Source organism: Heloderma suspectum, chromosome 1 (assembly GCF_057233095.1).
Source record: "Heloderma suspectum isolate Gila_16-S chromosome 1, 16-S_ref, whole genome shotgun sequence".
Classification (NCBI taxonomy): Eukaryota; Metazoa; Chordata; class Lepidosauria; order Squamata; family Helodermatidae; genus Heloderma; species Heloderma suspectum.
In genome coordinates, this window is record NC_139458.1 from 150,801,202 (window position 1) to 150,822,824 (window position 21,623).

Consider the following 21,623-nt stretch of genomic DNA (forward strand, 5'->3'; position numbering starts at 1 on the left):
TTTACTTTGAACCTCCCCCTTCCACTGACTTCACTGACTGCTTCTTCTCCCTTTTGCTCACCAGATTGATGGGCTTTTTTCCTCCTAGGGTGGATGGGGGAGTCTCCCTTCTCAGCCACACAGGAGAAAGGCTTGACAGATAGGATTTCAATGGGTATGAAAAGTGCCTTTTATCCTCCCCTGAATAAATTCATCATGCAGAGCTTGGAATGGTCATTTTTAATAGTTTCCTTTTGTGGTGTGGAGTTGTTTTAGATAAGACAGTAATGCTGATGTGGTTTTCCATAGTACTCCCTCCCGCCTAGCCAGCCACAATCTCTTCTCCTAGCCCACCTTGCAGGGTTGTTGGGAAGCCAGAATAAGGGGGAAGAGCAACAACAGCATGGGGTGGGGGAAGCAAGTCAGGTCTAATGAAGAAGCTGTCCACTGTGAAGTGGTCGCCTGGTAGGAGGCTGCTAGGTGCATTAACTATATACAAGTCCGTTTGTGGATTTCTTACTTCTGTAGCTGGGACCCCAGAAATCAGTATACCCTTCAAACTCAGTAGTGTGAGCAATATACTGCATTTAATTCCATCACACACTGACATATTTAGCAGAGAAGAACTAGCAGTGCCAGAAACTTTGGTAAGCCACCGAGAAGACTCTCCCGAGCCACAAAGTTGGAGGAAGGAGGGGGGCAGGGGACCAGCTCCCATAGCCCACTATCCCAGTCATTAGAAGGGCTTCTGACTTCCCTCCTGTGGAGGAGTGGAGGGAGGGGTGGAGCCATCAATCATGTTACAGGATCAGGGGAGGGAGCCAGCAGACCCCCTTCTGTCCTGATTGTTCCATGCAGCTCCACCCAGCTATGAAAAGGAATATTGCGGAGGGACACACTATGAGAGATGCCTGTATACAGGGCCAGTGTAAATCCCGGAAAGGATCTGGAATCAAAAGGACTGGTCTGTGGTGGGATAAAATACCAGGTGTGAAGACAGCCATAGTTAGCCCCCTCTCAGACTCAGAGCCATCAAAAGGTCAAGGCTCAGCCAGCTACCAGATGCAGAAGTGCGTGCCTGAAGAATAGGGGATCCTTGTGAGTAAAGGTATACTCATGAGCCAGACTTTGCTCATGAGTAGACCTTCCCTCAGGTGGCACAGGTGGCCTGGAGCCATGCTCTAGGTGGGGCTCTGAAGGCTTAAAGCTTTCCATTTCAGGCACCCAGTGCTGAAACAGCATTTGAGTACTAGCTCCCTGACTCATGCCTTGTGATTTCCTGTTCTTTTTCTGGATTTTCCTTGTGTTTGGCTTGGACTGCACACTGACCTTGCTTTTGGACTTGACCCTGTCTTGATTCCTGGAACTCTTTCCCAGCACCCAGTAAGCAGGACATCACACACACACTGTTTGGCAATGTGCTGCATACCAATTCTTCTTTCCCTTCATCCCTGAACTCACAACAGCCAGTTCTTTCTTCTGTTGATGGAGGTATTCTTTCCAGCCATGCTACAGCCTGGGCACCTGAGGTCAGATGGCAAGAGTTGTTGCAGCTCCATGATCAGCTCTCCCACATCATTACTTCGTTTGAAAAAGTAATTGGATGGGCAGCAGGGAGAGAAATTGGACTGGGACTGTGGCACTGGAGGAAGACGGTTCACCCTTCTCCCCAGTCATTCTTCTCAAACTAAAAGTCTCCACCTGCTCTTGCCTTGTGGGGAAAATCCAATCACAGATCTTCAGTCAATGTCTCATCTAGTTTGGCCCTTATAGAATCATAGGGTTGGAAGGGGCCTACAAGACCATTGAGGCCAACTCCCTGCTCAGAGCAGGAAGCCTGATTCTCAGGCAGTCTCCCATCCAAGTACTAACCAAGGCTGACCCTGCTTAGCTTCCAAGATCTCATGGAGTTTAATGGGGCTTACTCTCTGGCACTTTGTTGCAGGACTGGACCTCAGCAATGGGAACAAGCTTTTGTGTTCAGAAGGGTTTATCTGGACCACACCGCCTCCTCCTCGAGGTACTCTTAAAATGGGGCACTATCCCCCACTGCTGGGCTCAAATGGTATCACCTGTCAGTTTCTCAGTGGTGGCGTTACGGAACACAAAACTGGCTTTGCCATGGATGGCAGGAGCTTTCTTTCCCGGGCTTGCAAATGCATTTGTTTTAGGCACAAGCTAGATTTCATCACGGTCTAACAGTCAGACCATCTGCATAAACGCAGGGTGCCAGATCTCACCCCGTGACGTTAGCAAAGCTGTGCTGTTTAGTTAAAAAGAAAATGCTGTAAGATCCCAGCCTGCTGATCACATGTGACTGAGCGTTTTTCCCAGTTGAAGGAAAGCAAGAGCCGCCTTTTGTTTCAGCGTGGGAGCAGAAAGAATCAACTTATGGCACCATCTGAGGGATTCTGTGGGTCTTTCAGAACATGTTGCAAATGCCTAGAGAATGAATTTGTGGAAAGGGGTAAGATTAAAAGGAAATGTAAGTGATTAGTCTTACAGTGGAATGGGCAGTTTATTTCTAATGCCTGATTCTACACTGACTTTTCTATTAGGCTCTAGGCTACCAAGTGGATGAACAACTAATGATCCTGTACACTATGTATTTGGCAGTCCGTGGTGATCACTGTTAGATTTTACTGTCTGGGCAGCCAATGTTCTTCATTCTGATCCTAAGAGAAGTCAATGCCATTTTGCTTCTGCTTCGTTTGTTGTGAACAGAATTGGGTCTCTCCCTGATCATACTGGAAGTTATCAGGGAAATGGTCTTGTTGTCTAGCCCTCAGCACCAAAGCAGGGTTCTCTATCGGAAATTCATGCTAGCTCTACATATATTTAGCTTTTCCTTTAAAGCTTCTGCTCGGGTGGGCGTGTGGTGGGGGGCTCTCCTACATTTGTAGGCAATTTGTTCACTTGACCAATCACTTTTATAGTCAGATGATTATCCTAATTAGTAACACAGGGATGGGGAAACATTAATCTTGTCTACAGAGGTTTCCCATGTAGCTTGCAGAGACCCTTGGATTCTTCTGGGGGTGGGGCCTGGCCTCCAAGCCCCACCCCTTGGAGGAATCCCTGCTGTTGGGATTCCCCTTAGTGTGCCACATACCCTCCCAGTTGCTGCTGGGGCTGGTGGGAGCTGTAGTTCAAAACCTCTAGAAGGCACCATTTCTGCCCATTGTGTCTGTGATATTTTAATATCGATTGAGACCTTTTTTCAACTTATTTTCTCCAAACCAAATGTAGCCTTCCTTGATCATCCCTTTACATTAGGGCTGTGCAGGGGCACCCTGACCCACTCTGGAGGCCGACTCAGAGCTTCTGAATTGGCCCCGACCTGTCTTGGGCCAATCCAGAGCCGGGCCAACCCATTTCGGCCTCCAGATCTGAAGCATGATCTGGCCAGCCGAAGCGGGCCCTGCCCATCTGCCGAGTCTCCTGCTCCTCCTTACCTGGACCCGGGGGAAGCACCCACAGCCACCTCCATCTTGCAGGGATTCACCATTTTCTTTTAAAATAGTGACTCTTCTTCCACTGAGTAAATGGTGTGTAGATTGTGGCCATAAAGGGGCCATCTATGCAATATTACAGGTGTCATATTGTTGGCAATGGCTGTGGGAGCTCCCCATGGGTCTAGGTAAAGAGAAGGGGGCTCGCATTGCCAGGCGGGCAGCTGCCTGGATTGGGCCGAAGTGCTTCGGGAGCGGTCCAACCTGCTTTTGGGTGCTTCAGGCCACTCCCAACCCACTCCAGAACCAGGCCGCTTCAGCCCAAATCACCCTGATCTGATTTGGGGTTCAGGCCGAAGCAGTGCACAGCCTTACCTTACAAGGTGTACTTGCAAAATCTTCTGCCTTCATTGTTAATCTTCTCTGGATTTTCTTTAGTTTTCTGCACTGACCTTACAGTGTGGCAATTATGGCTCTTAATAGTCCATATGTGGCTGAGACTGAGCTGACTGAATTTCAGTGGTACATTGTTCTTTATGTGCTATGAAGTATGAGAATACACTGCTGAATCATAACCAGTTTTTTTATCCACTGTAGTTCTCAGTCCTTCTCAGCAAGGATGTTATCTAACAATATAACCCATTTTTATATTTCCCAGTTTGAGCTCAGACACTGGAATATATAACACTTCTTGCCAAAGGCTAACAATCTAGTATAACAACAAAAAAGAGGAACTGGAAAGGTAAGAGGAAGAACTAATTTTAAAAGCATTAAAGTAATGTAGTTGACCATTTTTAAAAAGTAGTATGTTGAATTATTTCTCATTCTTTACAAGTTATGATATACAAGCATCCACAAACCTGTCTCCAAAGTGCTTGCAATCCCTTCTATTTTATTTTTCTTTGCAAGCTTTATGCTTGCTAAGTTGGTTAAGTCACAAACAAATAGCAAGTGTATACAAAAAAGATTAGACCGGAACCCAGGGTGCTTCCAGATGGAGGGTTCCTTGTGGTGCACAGTCATTGCTTTTTTGCTGTAAGCTACAAGTAGAATTGCAATTGATTTTCCACACTTTGGGGGAACATAGCATTTTTTATGTCTGTACCTTGTGCTATGTTCCACCTGTACTAGTGGGTGGGACATAGCTGTGTAGGTGGGAAAGGGACAATTTACCTCTTCCTCCCCGAAGAGAAGGTGTTCGTTCTCTCTCTCGCATGTGCGCACACACGCACACACACACGCACACAGACACACAGAGTGAGCATGCACTCTGGTAATGGTGGAAACACACTCAAGTCAGCCTGGCTCACCATTCTCTTCCCAAACTCCCTCCCAGTCTTGGTTCCTCTGAAGAGCAGAGGGCTGACTGAGGATGTCTACATTAATGGAAAATCCTGCAGCCCTACCAGATCATTTTGCTTCCGTCTCTGTGGCACAATTAGGATTGGCTCCTTTAGATGACGAACATGACAGGGAATTGAAAATGCCCTTTCTTACTAAAAAGCCTTCCCTGGGCTTTTTATATTTTTCATTGAAACAGCACCATCTAGTGGCAGAATTATTGCAGTATGCCAGCATTACACACTGCAGAAATGGCGGGTTTGTTTGTTTGTTTTTAATATTCCAGCTTATCTCCAATCTTTTCCAAGGTGGGATAACCGGCAAAACCCACTGAAGACGTCCTGGAGGTTGATGATGTCATGTAAAGAACCACAAATGTCCGTGAATGGCCAGTCATGAGTGCATGATAAATGCCTCATGTAGAAATGGCCTGAGGCTGCTTCCAGACTAACTGTCGAGAGGCACTGTGCAGCTATCCTGCCTGTTCATCCTTGACAGATTTTTTTTCTGGTAAGAAAAAAAAGTATGGAAGAAACACTGGGAAAAAACAGGCAGGTTACAAATGGAAGACGCTGTCATCTGGAACTCCCAGGGCAATGGATGAGACAGAGCAAATGCACAATAAAAGCCTCATCTGGAAGTACCCTAGATCAGAGAGTCCTCCTGACTCTTTCCTCCTTCCTCCCCAGGCTTCTTCTAGTCTGCCTACCCCTGCACATGCCACCTTTCCCATTCACAATAATGTTGCAATTGTTTATTTTCCCAAGGACTTTAGTTGTGCTATGCTACTAAAATTTAAAAATAAAAAGGATAGAAAGGGGGGATGGCACTGGCTATAAATGCAACATGACTTTGCTAGCTTCTGGGTGCTGGTGAAGGGAATGAACAGGACAAATCAGAAAAGGTCTGCTTGCCTGGGGAGAGAGCAGTAAAAATGAAATTGCAGGACCTTTAAAAGAAGTGGGTGAAATATAAGGAAAGAGGATTGTTTGTTTCATCCACCCTCCTCCCTAGTATCAGCCCAGCAGTCCTAGGTGTGGTTGAACTGGGACTCAGGAGATCCGGGTTCTAGTCCCCACTTGGCCATGAAGTTTGCTGGCTGACTTTGGGCCAGTCACTGACTCTCCTACCTCACAGGGTGGTTGTGAAGATAAAATGGAGAAGAGGAGGAGGACCATGTAAGCTGCCTTAGCTCTTTACAAAAGGAAAAAAGGTGGGATAGAAGTGTCATGATTTAAAAAATGGAGTAATAAATAAATTGGGCTGCTTGCAAAGCTGGGATGGGAAGAAGCATCAGCAAATGCCTAGTAAAAACAGAGTGGTGCTCGGGCTCAAAACCCAAATGTGGTTTTGATGTGACACCCAATGACATCCTTTGGAAAAGGTTACACAGTAGCCTAAAGACATCTATACCTTCAGCAACTGCGCTGCTCTTCCTCCCTTAAAAAAAAGGTCAGATTATCTCCGTAAGGTAGAGGCACAACAGACAAAACATGGGAAGAGTTTCACCATGGCTTTGTGTGTCCTCCCTGTAAAAAGTGGAGAAACAAGATGTGAGAACTGCACGCTAAACCCTAATATCTGCAGAAACCTATTTGATATTTCCTCCTTTGAGGGTACAATACTGTGTATGTTTAGACAGAAAAAAATCCTACAACGCCCAGCATCCCTGAGCCAACATGGCTGGCTGGGGCATGCTGGGAGTTGTAGGACTTTTTTCTGTCTAAACAAGTGTAGGATTGCATCCAGAGTGGCTGTAATGCTCTTGAGACATCGTCATAATAGTGCTGTTGGCATCCACATTTGTACCACTCTCCTTGGACTGAACTGCAGGCTCCTGCTCATTCAATGGATCTGTGTGCACATTCCAGCCTACATTTGTCCTGGTCTGTGTTGTTGCAGAGAGGTAACATCTTGTTGGCATAGCCACAGATTCTGGACGACTGGGCCATTGTATTTTCATAGGAGCTAGTCTACTTTCCCAGGATACTGCTGCCAGTTGGCATCCTCGGTGATGACACGAAAGAAGAAAGCAGACAAAGGACAACAGCTGCAGCAAAATCAACATCAGCAACAGTTTGGTCAGGCTGTTGTAATATCCACTCTGCTTTCTGAGTAAGAGACAACTCATCATGGCCTGACCCAATATCAGGTGGTGGAGGGTATTTCTTCTCAGCCACAATAAATTAGAAAGATGACATGGAATGAGAGATGTACATTATATCCAAAGGGGTTTAAAGGAGTATTGGCATTCTCCATGGTGTAAATATCCAGGATACAATCCTAAGACACAGTTTAATGTAAGTTTCATTCAAAGCAATGGGGATTAGTTCCAAGTAATTGTATTTAGGATTGGAGCAACATGCAAACATATTCAAACCATTTAACTCAAAAGTAGTCATGTCTAAGTAGTCACGTAGCTACTTTCACATGCCAGCAGTGTACAACCTACTAATCTGGGGATAGAAGCCAGAGATGTTGAAACTACTGCTCCAGTAACCAATCTAGGCAATTGTCTAACCAAAATGACCTGCAAGACTCATCCCATTTGCAGCTGCCAATTGAGGACAGTTAAATTGGAACTACATGTTCCACCTCTACTGTGTGTCTTCAAAGCCCAGCTGCTGTTTCTCCTTTCCCGTGGAGCCTAGAGGACACAATTTCCTGCAGAGAAGCAGCTGGTGGAAGGAGAATGCTTAACCCTTACAACTCTTTTTCCCCTCCAACTCCTCCCCTTTCTCTGTGTCTCCCACTGGAGAGATTCCAGGCCCATTTTTCGAATACATTAAGGGTCTGGAATTTGGGCCTGGAAGAAAAGAATCTGGGGGGGGGGGGAGAAAAGTGGGGAACTGGTGGATGCAGGAAGGGTTATGCACCCTCCTCCCATGTGCCACTTTTCCATTGGAAATGGTGCCCTCTCAGTTCTGCTTTCAAGATACACAACTGAGCAGAATGGGAAGGTCCACCCTGAAGTCAACAAGTTGTATGCACCTGTGTTTCTTATTACCATATCCTTTTTCTGGTCTGTTTTCTTCCTGGCTCAACAACTTATCACTGAAGCACATAAGATCTATCATACAGTTGGAAGGGACTTCAAATATCACCAAATCTAACTCCCTGCCAATACAGGAAATCCACTCCTAAAGCATCTTTGATAGATGGCAATCCAGCCTTTGCTGAAAAACCCATAATAAAGGCGAGTTCACCGAATTCTGCTCTTCCACGTTTTCTGCCTTGTGCACCCTGCCAGTCTGGTTTTCTTCCAGCTTTGCCACTGTATCAAGGGCAGTAGAGTTTCTGATTCTGAACTTTGACCAGGGCTAGCACCAGGTATGAGTGAGCCCTAGTGGGCCCTACTGGGGCATGTAGGCCCTGAAAGCTGGCCAAGGATGCTGGCTGCTGATGCCGGGCCTATCCTTGACTAAAAACTGTTCCATTATTTTGCCGACCTTGTACTCTCATTCTTGCTTTAATCTGACTCACAAGTCTCACAAAGCGCCTTATTCTGCAAGGACCATGTATAACGCACCTGTCAATGAAGACTCTCAAGAGCACTGGAAACATTGCTGGTTTTAGCCTGGCTGCCTGAATATTCAGAACACTGTTTTGAATTGATAGAGGTGCTGAATACAACTTAACACTGCTGGCTTCAGGGGTCGGCTTCATCAGGCCCCTGCCAAGGCCATGACCCTGGAGATGGAGCCTGCTGCTACTAATTCCTGTATTTTCCTGTTCCCACTGATTCTGCTCCTTGATGTTGCTGCCCTCTCTGAATGAATGAATAATGAAAGAAGCAAAGCGAAGGAGCGATAACTCCAACCCACTTGGTCCTCCTCCTCTAGGAGGTGGTGCAGACTGGGTCCAGAAGAAGGCTAGTGAATGGACAGTGGCAAGAGTGGTGGTGAGGAGGAAGAATAGAAGATGGGTATATGCAGGGAGGGTAGCTGACTGACAGCACCTTTTTCAAGGGTCCTCCAAAACCTGGAACCAGCATTGCAAGTTGCAATTCAGAGTCTGTTATTGACACATTTTGGTGGTATGGCTAAGCTGAGCTTTGGTTTTTTACATACCCTTGTAAATTGGATATACAAATACTTTGCTGTTGGCATGCGTGCGTGTATATATGCATATACTATCACCAATGTGCATTTTTAAATCTTTTAAAAATAAAATAAGATATGCTGGAATTCTCATAAGGTCACCATTGTGTCTCTATGGGACTTATGCAGAAAAGCGGGTATTAAACAAAACTTGAGGCAATGCATTTACCTTGGACTGTGTCTGCACCCTTCGCTAGTAGCTGTGAGTGTTCGTGTGTGTGACGCACATCAAAAAAGAAACAGACCATGCTTTGGCAAAGGTCTTAAAAACAATGTGGAAAATGTCCAGCATGATAACAAATAATCTCTCATGGCACCCAAGAACATATTTGGAAATGGATAAATCAGCAGCACGGTTGAGTCTAGCACTGTCTATCAAATTGGTTTGTTTTCTAAATATGAAAAATATGCAAAGATCTGAGGGTGGGGGTCTTTCCTTTACTAGTGGATCCCCTGCTTTACAAGGGTTCCCCATAAAAAGAATGATAAGCTGCCACTAGTTAGGTGAAGCCAGCTCCTTGGAGAGTTTTGCAATGCGTTATACGTGGGGCTGCCTTTGAAAACGGTCTGGAAACTTCAGCTGGTCCAAAATAGGGTAGCAGCAAGATTGTTAAACAGGGACTGGCCAATGAGCTCATATTATGCCAGTGCTTTTCCAGCTGCACTGGCTGCCAGTCCATTTCCAGGCCCAATTCAAAGTGCTGGTATTAACATTCAAAGCCCTTAATGGCTTGGGGCCAGGTTATCTGAAGGATCGCCTCCGCCCATATGTGCCTGCCCGGACCTTAAGATCATCCTCAGTGCCCCTTCTCTGTGAGCCCCTGCCAAAGGAAGTGAGGCGGGTGGCTACCAGGAGGAGGGCTTTTTCTGCTGCGCCAGCCCGGCTGTGGAATGAGCTCCCTAGTGAGGTTTGCCTGGCACCTGCACTGTATTCTTTCTGGTGCCAGGTGAAGACCTTTTTATTTTCCCAGGCATTTTAGACGTTTAGCTTTCTAGACCTTTAGCTTTGCTGTTTTAAATCTGTATTTTAAATCCCTGCATTGCTGCTAGGTTTTATTGTGTTTGTATTGTTATACTGTGGTTTTAATGTTCTATATATTTTATATTGTTGTGTGCCCTTTAGTTTTAATTTCTGTGAACCGCCCAGAGGGCTTTGGCTATTGGGTGGTATAGAAATTAATTAAACAAACAAACAAACAAACAAACCTTTCTGCCGAGGACCCCTCTCTTCAGCCCAGCTCTAGGAAAATAAATAAAAAGGAAGTTGTACTGGATTTAATTGCCCAAAGCCCAGAAGACACCAAACTTTTTTTTCTTAATTGTTTATTAGTTTTAGTTTCATATCACAAAAGAACAATCTATCAAGAAATCAACAGTGTCTGATAGTCCGTGTCTTTGTACTGATTAAACATGAATAAACATTCTCAAATCCTGGGGAGTGTTGCGTGAATTTCCGTTTCTACCAACCCTCCCTCCCACCTTCTAATAACCCCCACCACCTGAGTGATCCCACCTCAGGACCAACTCAGGAAAAACAACAACAATAGACAGACAAAATAATATTCAGAGGAAGGTAAAAGCGGAAAATACCTTAATAAGAGTGGTTAATCAAACAGTTCCACATATGGCTGCCAAATCAGGAGGCCTCTGTCCCCTTTCATCAGGTGTTTAAACAACATTAATTCATGGGAGGCCAAAGAGGACATGGGCTCACACCATGCTTCAGTCCTGTGTGGGTGTTTCTCCTTCCACACCTGGAGCACCAATCTTTTAGTCACTAGAGTTGCCCTTAACAACCAGTCCATTAGTGGTGTGTCACTCTTCCATATTTATGGCCTAACACCACTGTATGCCCTAGTATGTCAACATCTAATTGAAGAATGAATTTGATCCTTTCAACCACATTCCTCCAGAATGGTTCCAGCACTGGACAATTCCACAGCGTGTGCATTAGAGTCCCTTTCCCTTTTTGTCATCTCCCACAAAGGGGAGAGTCACTTAAATTCTTCTAGTACAGTTGTTCAGGTGTCCAGGAGGCTCTTAGAATAATTTTTTTTAATTAATCTTAATTTCAGATCTAGGGTGCTTTTATTCAATTTGTGCTCTTAGGGCCTGCCAAGCTGAGTCTGAAAGTTGGTACTCTTGGCCAAGTTCGATGTTCCACGCTTCCCTAATATGAGAAAGATTAAACCTCTGGAGTTTTTTTAATTGGGTAAATACCACCTGTGTTTGCTAATGGAGGGAGGACGCTGACTAGAGGACTGTCCATGGTGATGGGAATTCCAGTGCTGACAAGGTAGCAGGATGAAATTTAGCTCTGAGAGCATGTTGCAATTGTAGTAGCTACTACCAAGTTATGGGTGGGAGGGGAGCTGTCATCAGTAGAATCTCAAAATTTACAAAATTTTGGTGCTCATCTATCAACTGGTGTAATGAAAAAATGCTCACTGTAAGCCAATGTCTCCAGCATATTTGTCTACAACCTACAACTATGTTGGGATTGTTCCAAAGCATGAGGCCTACATGAGAGCGAGGGTCAAATTTCGGTGTCAGTCCCAGTTGTGCTCAAACCTTCCTTGTCTCTGCGATGGTGCAGAGTTGGCGATGACCAGAGCACACATAGGAGACCAATGTCTGTAGCACAGGCATGGGTTCCAAAGCTTGCCCTTCCACCACCACCCAGACAGGGGTTTCCAATCCTTTCAGTTCAGACCAGGGCAATGCCTGTGTTAAAATATGGGCAGTGTGGTAGGTGCCCGGGACTGGAAAACCGAAGCCTCCTTCCTTTACTGACAGTCTCATTTTTTGCAATAGAGAATCTAGCTTTATTCCTTTGCATAAGAACATTCTAAAAAAATTATCCACTTACTTAAAATAAGTTTTAGATATTTTAAAGGGAATTCCCTGTAGCATGTAAATCGGCCTGGGGAGGATATTCATTTTAATGATATTTACTTTGGCCTCCAAACTTAATCCGAGTCTCTTCCACTGTTCAATGTCCAGTGTTATGTGCTCTTTTAGGGGATCTAAATTATATGGGAATAAATTATTTAATAGTTTATGGATGGAGAGACCTAAATACTTGAAAGAATCTTCACTAAGTTTAAATCCCTATTCTGAATAAACCATCTTGCTATGTGGGGTTCCTAGGGGCATAACCTCTGATTTCTCCCAGTTCACCCTGTAACCTTTGCTATATGGGCTTAGTGTGGCTTTGCTATATGGGTTTAGTGTGGTAATTAATTTAGGGACTCTGGAGTGCTGGAAAGGGACTCTAGGACATTAGCTGCATACAATAATATTTTTTGTTCAGTGTCACCCAGTTTAATCCCTGTAATGTCTGGGTCCACCCTCAGCACACAGGCTAATGGTTCTAATGACAAATCAAAGATTAAGGGGGACAGTGGGCATCCCTGGCGCATCTCTGTTTCTATGGGTAAAGGTTTTGAAATCAGGCCATTGGTTAACACTCTTGAGGTGGGTAAGCGATATAGAATACTAATCCAATTTATAAACTCAGGGGGGAATTGAAGGTCTTCTAAGGTTTTAATAAGGAAGTCCCAGGGGACCTGGTCAAAGGCTTTCTTGGGATCTATGGCAATTAGGGCACTTGATGGTGTGTCCAGTGGGATGGAGGAAATCAGGTCTATAATTGTTCTGATATTATCTGCGCCCTGTCTGTGTCTAATGAACCCTGTTTGATTAATGTGTATTAGACTTCTAATAATGCCCTGCACTCTCTCCACCAGTATGGCTGTTAGGATTTTTAGGTCTATAGCTATTGACGAGTGTTGGGTCTCTGCTCCCTTAGAGAGGACAGAGATCGCTGCCCCATATTGAGACTTCGATAGTCTACCCTCAACAAAGGAGTTTCTGTATGTGTCCAACTGGGGAATCAGTGTGTCTCCCATGGCTATATACCACTCCACTGGAAACCCAGCCGGACCTGGTGCAGAAGACACAGAACTTAGGAAAATCATGTGAAGTATCCTAAGAACAAAAGGGGTAGTTTGGCAGCTGTGCAGTCCTGCATGTGGGAAAAGTTTTAGAGAGAAATACCCTTTTAAAAACAATGCAGCCAAATGTCAAGATATTTAAAAAGGTTATTTGGGAAAAGGAAGACAAAAACTCACACACAGAACATTCCACATAAAAATAAAGTAAATTTAACTTAGCTAGTACATTTTACCTGCTTGAGTAGAATCTTGGGTTTCAGAATAGGTGCAGACTGGTTCCTTGCAGAGAAGACGGTCTGAATGTGAACATCTTTGGACTTCTGATTAGATACTTTGAGGAAGACAAAATACTGAGGCGAAGCTCCACTTGTTCATGGGAATTTGAGCCCAACAAATAATTGTTCCTTAGTGGAGATGGACCTTTGTTTTGTTCAGTGGTGAGATAGCTCCATTTCTGAAGTTAGTCATCTAGCCAGCTAATCAAAGAATTATTTAGAGGCTTCTCCCACCTGGTGTCATGTTCTTCAGTCTCAACCCCCTCTGGTTACTCTAGGATCTTCTAGGCCAGAGGACATGGCTTTATCAGACTCCATGGACTCAAAGGACACCCCTCTGATGCAGTCTTCACCACCCCCGTGCCATAAGAGCCAGCATATGCAGCATTGGACAATGGCCCTTTAAGAAGCAGACAGCTCTTCAGAGAGTGCTGGACTAAGAGCCGGTCCAGACCTGCCAGCCTTCAGAAGGCTTCTGCCTATTGCTGAGAAAACTGCTCTTTGTGGGTGAGTTTCAGTCAGTGATCTGTCTAGGGTCCTGACGGACTTTGTCTTGATTCGCCATGCCTGTTGGGAACATGACCTTGCTGTACCAGATGTGATCCATCCGTAGGATAGGACATCTGTTTAATGATTTTATACTTGCATTATAAAAGAGCTATCCCATTCTGGCAAGTTGTCTTTGTGAAAAAAAGAATTAACTTCAGGATGTTTATTCAGAAGACAAAACTCAGGTATCTGCTTATTCATGATTCACTGTATGGACGCAAAATCCCAATCACTCTAGGTGGCACTGTTGAGCTACATTAGAAAATAGCCACTACTAGGGATGGCGGAGAATTTCTCCCCGAAACTTCGGGGGGCCGAGCGCCAACGTGTTCGGCCCCCTGAACAAGTTTTGGGGAGAAATTCTCCGCCCCCCCGCCGGGACGGGACTTACCTTTGCCGAATGTCCCTCCCGGCGGCTGCCGCCGCCGCCGCCATTCCAATCAAAGAAAAAAAAAACGCCCCCGTGATAGGCTACGTGATGATTAACGTAGCCTATCACAGCTAGATTTGCAAAGTCAGCCATGATAGGCTACGTTAATCGTCACGTAGCCTATCACGGGTGACTTTTTAAAAAAAAGCGCGTACGGATAATGGTGGCCCCCATAGGGAGCCGCCATTCGCGTTCCTTATTTGGTCGCTGTAGTCTATGTAAAGATTTACATAGACTACAGCAAAAATAAGGGCAACGCTATTTGCGTTGCCCTTATTTTCGCCGTAGTCTACGTAAATCTTTACGTAGACTACAGCGACCAAATAAGGAACGCGAATGGCGGCTCCCTATGGGGGCCGCCATTTGCGTACGCGCTTTTTTTTTTTTTTTAAGTCACCCGTGATAGGCTACGTGACGATTAACGTAGCCTATCACGGCTGACTTTGCAGATCTAGCCATGATAGGCTACGTTAATCGTCACGTAGCCTATCACGGGGGCGTTAAAAAAAAAAAAACTTTTGAGTTCGCAGCCGGGCGAGGCAAGGCGCTTCCTCCCCGGCCTGAATTTCGGCTGGGCGAGGCGGGAAGCCTCCCCCCCGGCCTGAATTTCGGCCGGGCGAGGCGGGAAGCCTCCCCCCCGGCCTGAACTTCGCGGAGGGAGCAGCGAAGTGCCTCCCCCCCACCGCGAAAAGCTTCGAGGACAGGTGAGTTTCGTCCACCCCTAGCCACTACTAAGTAAGTATATGGGAAATTGGTACAAAGGTCAATATGTCAATGCCCATGTTTGTCAGCACATGTGACATAAGATGAGCCCTGCTGGATCAGGCCAAGGAGCAAACTAACCTAGCATCCTGTTTTCATCAGTGGCCAGCCAGATGACTCTGAAAACCCTAGAGGCATGAAAGCAACCACCCTTCTGCATTGTTTGTACCCAGCAACTGCTACCTACAAGTATATTTCCTCTGAACATGCGAGTCTCAATTTAGCTATCATTTTGGTTTTATTTATTTCATCTATATCCCGTTTTACCTCCCAGGAACTAAAGGTGGTATACAAGATCTTCTCCACGGTTTTATACAAGGTGTTCTCCACAGTTTTATCTTCACAACAACCCTGTAAGGTAAGTTAAATTGAAAGTTACTGACTGGCCCAAGGTCACCCAGGGAGCTACATGGCTGGGTGTGCATTTGAACCCAGGTCTGACATTCCTAATCAACATACAATGCTGGATCTGGCTAATAACCATCAATAAATATAAATATCTCTAATCCTATTTAAAAGCCATCTAAGCTAGTATCAGTCACTATATCCTGTGGTAGTGAATTCTATAAGTTAATTCGATATTATATTTTCATGTTCCAGATGGTCCATAAACTTACACAGCCTTCTAACATTCCTCAGTAAAGACTAATATTAGCTACCAAGAGGGAGTACAAAGCCTGATGCTCTGCATTTGATAACTTTTTGGTATTTGAGTATGAATATGAATACACATGAGCAATCATCATTCCCACATTCCAATTTAAATGTATCTTAAGGCAAAACATGGGTAACAGTTCACTCAGTACAAATACATGCACAGCGCATGTATTTGTACTCAGGTATACAGAACTTCTCATAAGGACCAGTCCTTAGACCAGTGTGGGAAACTTGTGGCCCTCCATATCTTATTGGACTGCAACCTCCATCAACCCTCACCATTGGCTATGCCGGCTAGGGCTGATGGGAGTTGTAGTCCAACAACATCTGGAAGGCTGCAAGTTGCCCACCTATCTTAGAGGCCATATTTGACATAAGAACACATATGTGTCCATGCTGATTCATGAAGGTCCTTCTTTCCTCCATGTCTGCTGTTGCAAAATCCTGCTGATAGGCCTCCAGTCCATTGTGGGATTGGACTAAAGAGTGCCTTGAATTCTGTACTTCCCAAAAAACTTAGTACAAATTGTATAGTCTTTTGCTTTTCATTTTTAAAAAATAAAATTCATTCCTTACTGTTTTTTTCCATACATGTTTGCTATGGACAGCATACAAAAACTAGTAAGCATTTGCCACGGATGACGGAGACCAATGCCCCAACTCTTTATTTCCTTATACAGGACAAAACTGTGCCTATGTATCTTCTCAGGGGAGAGTGTTGGGTTACTGTCTGGTCCTTGCCAAATAGCTTTATCTTTGATTTGTTGGCAGGTACATATTTATTTGTAATGGTTGCTTCAATTCCACTTCCACTCTGTGCATGGCACTCTAAAGCTCTCCATGCACGCTAGAGGTTTTGCCATCAATACTTACCTAAGTTGATTCTTAAAAATCAGTTTGGGAGGAAAGCTGATATATACATATTCCATTCCAGGTCCCCTGAGGCATTCGTATCTCCTTTTCACAACACAGGACAGACATGGGAATGAAACAAATTGCCCTTTGAGTCATGACCTCCTGAAACCAAATGATATGTAATCAGGGCGTGAAGTTGGGAAGAACATACATAATATATTTAACTGTAGAAAGGTGTTGCATTCAAATCTTTCTTTCCTGGCAAACTAAATGTCACACAGGGTCCCTGTGCCTTTAATAGGTGCTATATATATATATATATATATATATGTGTGTGTGTGTGTGTGTGTGCGCGCGCGCGTGTGTGTGTGTAGGTGCAGCTTCTCTCCTACTGTTTTAGTATGCTAGGAGACGTTGTGCCTATGAAAGGCAAAGGAGACTCATATTGACATCTGACAACCCACCACCCTTTTGTGGCAGGTGTGCAAACAACTTCAGCATACCAGAAGGGCAAGAAAAGAGCCCTGCACTTGATAATCCAAGATGCAGAGAAAAAATAATGCTAGAGCATTGAGGAATGGGAGTGTATGCAGCTTGGATGTCCCCCATTCATACCTGGCCACTGTGCCAGATATGAATGGAATGTCTCCCATTCATACCTGGTAAAGATCAGTTAATCCTTCATGCAGGGTTGGGCAACTTCAGGAGGTTCAGAAGCCATTTTCACCCCCTATCCCCCCTGTGGGCCACACACACACACACACACACACACACACACACGTGTGCGCGCGCCCCCAGTGGGTGCCAAAACAAGAGGGGAAATAAAAAAAATAAAAATAAAAAAGGGCATCTGGAGCTGCTATGGAATGTCAAAAGTAGCTTGCAAACAAGCTAACGTCGGCCCTTTTAGTGCTCCATAGCAGCCCGGATGCCATTTTGTTTGAATTTTGTATGCTTGACTGGTATAAAGAACAGTAATAATTCTTCAGGGCTGGACTAACGGTGGAGCTCTGTCTTTGGCTTCAGTCCTATACCCTGTTACCTAGGAGTCACGTCTAGAGAACTCAGTAGGTCTTGCTTCTGTGTATACATGTATAAGGTTGTGTTGTTAGTCCAACATCTGGGCTTTTAAAATTAGTTTTGAAAGAGGGATCATGTATATGAGAAGCAAAGGAATTAGTCAAAGGACACCGAGTACTTTCGGCACATCCATATTAAAAGTAGCTGTAGTTCTTAGACTTCAGTCTGAAGGCAGAGCACTTACAAATTCGAAATGCCATGCAGAAAAACTTGATACGTTTTAGCATTATAAAGAAATATTAAAATGCATTTTTGTTATTGTAAGCTGCTATAAGAAGTTTTCTAAAAGTTGTTGTTGTTCAGTCATTAAGTCGTGTCCGACTCTTCGTGACCCCATGGACCATAGCACGCCAGGCCTTCCTGCCCTGCGCTCTCTCCTGGAGTATGCTCAAGTCCATATTCATTGCATCAGTGATGCTATCTAGCCATCTCATCCTCTGCCGTCCTCTTCTCCTTTTGCCTTCAGTCTTTCCCAGCATCAGGGTCTTTTCCAGTGACTTTCTTCTTCACATTAGGTGGCCAAAATATTTGAGCTTCAGCTTCGGGATCTGTCCTTCCAATGAGCACTCAGGGTTGATTTCCTTTAGGATTGACTGATTTGACCTCCTTGCAGACCAGGGGAATCGTAAGAGTCTCCTCCAGCACCACAGTTTGAAAGCATCAATCCTTCGGCGCTCAGCCTTCCTTATAGTCCAGCCCTCACAGTCATACGTTGCTACTGGGAAAACCATAGCTTTGATTATAAGGACCTTTGTCAGCAAGGTGATGTCTCTGCTTCTTACTATGCTGTCCAGGTTTGCCATAGCTTTCCTCCCAAGGAGCAAGCGTCTTTTAATTTCATGGCTACAGTCACTGTCTGTGGTGATCTTGGAGCCCAAGAAAATAAAATCTGTCACTGCTTCCATTTCTTCCCCTTCTATATGCCAGGAAGTGATGGGGACAGATGCCATGATCTTAGTTTTGTTAATGTTGAGTTTCAAACCAGCTTTTGCACTCTCCACTTTCACCCTCAACAAGAGGCTCTTTAGATCCTCTTCGCTTTCTGCCATTAGGGTGGTATCGTCTGTGTATCTGAGGTTGTTAATAATTCTCCCGGCAATCTTAATTCCGACCTGTGATTCATCCAACCTGGTGTTTCTCATGATGTACTCTGCATATAAGTTAAATAAGCAGGGCGACAATATGCAGCCTTGTCGTACTCCTTTCCCAATTTTGAACCAATTGGTTGTTCCACGTCTGGTTCTTACTGTTGCTTCTTGGCCCTCATACAGGTTTCTCAGGAGACAGGTAAGGTGGTCTGGTACTCCCATCACTTTAAGAATTTGCCACAGTTTGTTGTGGTCCACACAATCAAAGGCTTTAGTGTAGTCAACGAAGCAGAAATAGACGTTTTTCTGGAATTCTCTTGCTTTCTCCATGATCCAGCGAATGTTGGCGATTTGATCTCTAGTTCCTCTGTCTCTTTGAAACCCAGCTTGTACTTCCGGTAGTTCTCGGTTCACATACTGCTGAAGCCTAGCTTGTAGGATTTTGAGCATAACCTTGCTGGCACGTGAAATGAGCACAATTATACGGTAGTTTGAACACTCTTTGGCATTGCCCTTCTTTGGAATTGGAATGTAAACTGACCTTTTCGAGTCTTGTGGCCACTGTTGAGTGTTCCAAATTTGTTGGCATGTTGAGTGCAGCACTTTAACAGCATCATCTTTTAGGATTTTAAATCGCTCAGCTGGAATACTGTCATCTCCGCTAGCTTTGTTGTTAGTAATGCTAACAAGGCCCGCTTGACTTCACTCTCTAGGATGTCCGGCTCAAGTTCAGTGACCGCACTATCATGGCTATCAGGGACATTAAGACCTTTCCGGTATAGTTCTTCTGTGTATTCTTGCCACCTCTTCTTAATCTCATCTGCTTCTGTTAGGTCCCTGCCTTCTTTGTCCTTTATCATGCCCGTCTTTGCACAAAATGTTCCCTTGATATCTCCGATTTTCTTGAAGAGATCTCTAGTCTTTCCCATTCTGTTGTTTTCCTCGATTTCTTTGCATTGTTCATTTAAGAAGGCCTTCTTGTCTCTCCTTGCTATTCTCTGGATCTCGGCATTCAGTTGGGTATATGTTCCCCTTTCTCCCTTGCTTTTTGCTTCCCTTCTTTCCTCAGCTACTTGTAAAGCCTCATCAGACAGCCACTTTGCTTTCTTGCATTTCTTTTTCTTGGGGATGGATTGAGTTGCTGCCTTCTGAACAATGTGAAGGACCTCTGTCCATAGTTCCTCAGGCACTCTGTCTATCAGGTCTAATCCCTTAAATCTATTCATCACCTCCACTGTATATAAGATTCCCTGTAACTGTCCTATGGCTGCCACTATATGACTTTAGAATTGTGACCATCATCTCTAAGGTACCACCTCTTTCATTCCCAACAGCTTTCCTATACAGAGAAATGCAAACCTAGCAAATAAAAGGATGGCTTTCTTTTACCTGTACAAGGAACTTCAGGCTGTTTGTATTTATTGCATAAAGTTTCCTTCTTTGTGCTGAATTAGCCCCAAGGAGCATTCTCTATAGTCCTCCATTATGACTGAAATTAAAACTATAGGGCAGAGGGGTGATCTTTCTTTTCCACCAATTGTCTTTCCTTTTTAACAAATTGTAACTGGTTATGGTGGACAGTCAACTGGCCAGTGCTTTTCCTCTACCAAGCAGTTCTTGCAAATCAAATTATACCTCAAAGTAGTGGATGCTGGTGGCTCTAATTTCAGTGAGGCTGTGAATCCATTCTGTGTTTGGGTCAGAACCAGCCAGCATTCTAAAGGGGCTATCCAAGGTGCTGAACCTGTTTGGATAATAGCGCTCACCTTGGATAGGTCCTTTAGAGTTCTAGCCATTTCTGACTGAAACCCGGAATGGATTCACAGCCACACCAAAATTGGAGCCACCACCCTCCACTGCCTCAAACACAAGACTTTGATGATCTCTCTTGTGTAACCACATCTTTCCTCCCCTGGCCTTTGCATCTGAAATCCTTACTTGACTTTGAGATATCTCTCCAGTTTCTCCAAGCAAGCTCCAATTATCTCAGTTGTATAACCAAAAACATGGCCACACAATTATGCCCCATAGTAGCCTTTTGCCTTTGCATGAAATATTAAGGTGTAATTATCAGTACATAAAATGGGTGCTGAAACTCTGCCAAAGAACAATAGAATCCTTATCTTTTTTTCTAAAGCGCAAAACACTCAGGTCCTGAAAATTTCCAGCAGGGCCACACCCTGAAACATTTCCCTGAATGAGAGTGTAGGCAAGACTATGCAACAGTAGGCAATACAATTTGTTTTGATGGCATTCATTTAATGATAATGTTGCAGATCTCACCAAATGTGCAGCTCCTCTCCTTACTCATACATGGCTTGCTCATTGATATGAGAAGTATGGGAGGGGTCGAGTGAGTAACTCTTTGAACAGAGAAATGTCACATTCCGTTGTAATGACAGATATGGAGAAATGGATCTTGATGAATTAATTCCACATGTGGTGGTGGGCGGGGGGATACAATAGCTTCCATTTGAGCTTTTCTCAGTATCATGACATTTGTAGTGGCCCATTTGCTCGAGGCATCTGGTTATGGTTTTACACAGCATAAGAAGCCACCTTCTAGTCAGTCAGACTGTTGGTATATCTAGCTCAGCATTGTCCCCTCCAACTGGAAGCAGTTCTGTAAAGTCTCAGATAGAGCTCTGCTTGAGACCCCTATCCTTGGAAATGTCAGGAACTGAACCTTGGACCTCATTCAAGTGTTCTTTTATGTGTACATTCTAAACCATGTGTTCTACCACTGAGTTGTAAGTCTCCTATAGTCATGGACTATACTCCTATAGTCATGGACTAACAGACATGTCTAGTTTTGTGCACTGTCAAGATATGTGGGACTGAATGGAGAGCTTTGGTGCTGCAGCAGCTGATTTGCTGATGTATCCTGGAACACTAAAGAATGCGGAGGTTCCTAGAAGGAGAATTAACAATGGCAGCTACAATTTGCTAACCAGAAACATACCCTGGATTGCAGAGTCATGAGAGGAACCTGGGGGCGGATGGGTGGGTGGGTGGGGATCTTCACAACAATGGAATGAGAGGCACATTGGAGTATTATCTGGATTTTCATAGAATTGGCTTTGGCCGATCAGGGACACA

General features: G+C 44.5%; 2 protein-coding genes across 5 annotated transcripts in view; one reads left to right on the forward strand and one right to left on the reverse strand.

Moving 5' to 3' along the window:
* Positions 1 to 21,623, forward strand: part of TMEM177 (transmembrane protein 177) — a 78,798-nt gene that overhangs the window by 49,883 nt on the left and 7,292 nt on the right. Inside the window, exons 3-6 of one of the 2 annotated variants that reach the window (XR_014784020.1) lie at positions 4,090 to 4,173; positions 5,081 to 5,282; positions 13,382 to 13,610; positions 15,119 to 15,202. The gene's annotated coding sequence lies outside the window, so the exon portion shown is untranslated. Of the gene's footprint in view, positions 1 to 4,089; positions 4,174 to 5,080; positions 5,283 to 13,381; positions 13,611 to 15,118; positions 15,203 to 21,623 lie in introns of those variants that run through there. The other variant, XR_014784021.1, reaches the window with a different exon arrangement.
* LOC146358278 (fibrinogen-like protein 1-like protein) overlaps positions 1 to 21,623 on the reverse strand; it is a 46,310-nt gene that overhangs the window by 13,116 nt on the left and 11,571 nt on the right. Inside the window, exons 2-5 of one of the 3 annotated variants that reach the window (XM_084807098.1) lie at positions 16,375 to 16,518; positions 15,112 to 15,195; positions 13,062 to 13,726; positions 10,079 to 10,112 (exon numbers count right to left, since the gene is read on the reverse strand). The gene's annotated coding sequence lies outside the window, so the exon portion shown is untranslated. Of the gene's footprint in view, positions 1 to 10,078; positions 10,113 to 10,206; positions 13,727 to 15,065; positions 15,196 to 16,374; positions 16,519 to 21,623 lie in introns of those variants that run through there. The other 2 variants (XR_014784023.1, XR_014784022.1) reach the window with 2 other exon arrangements.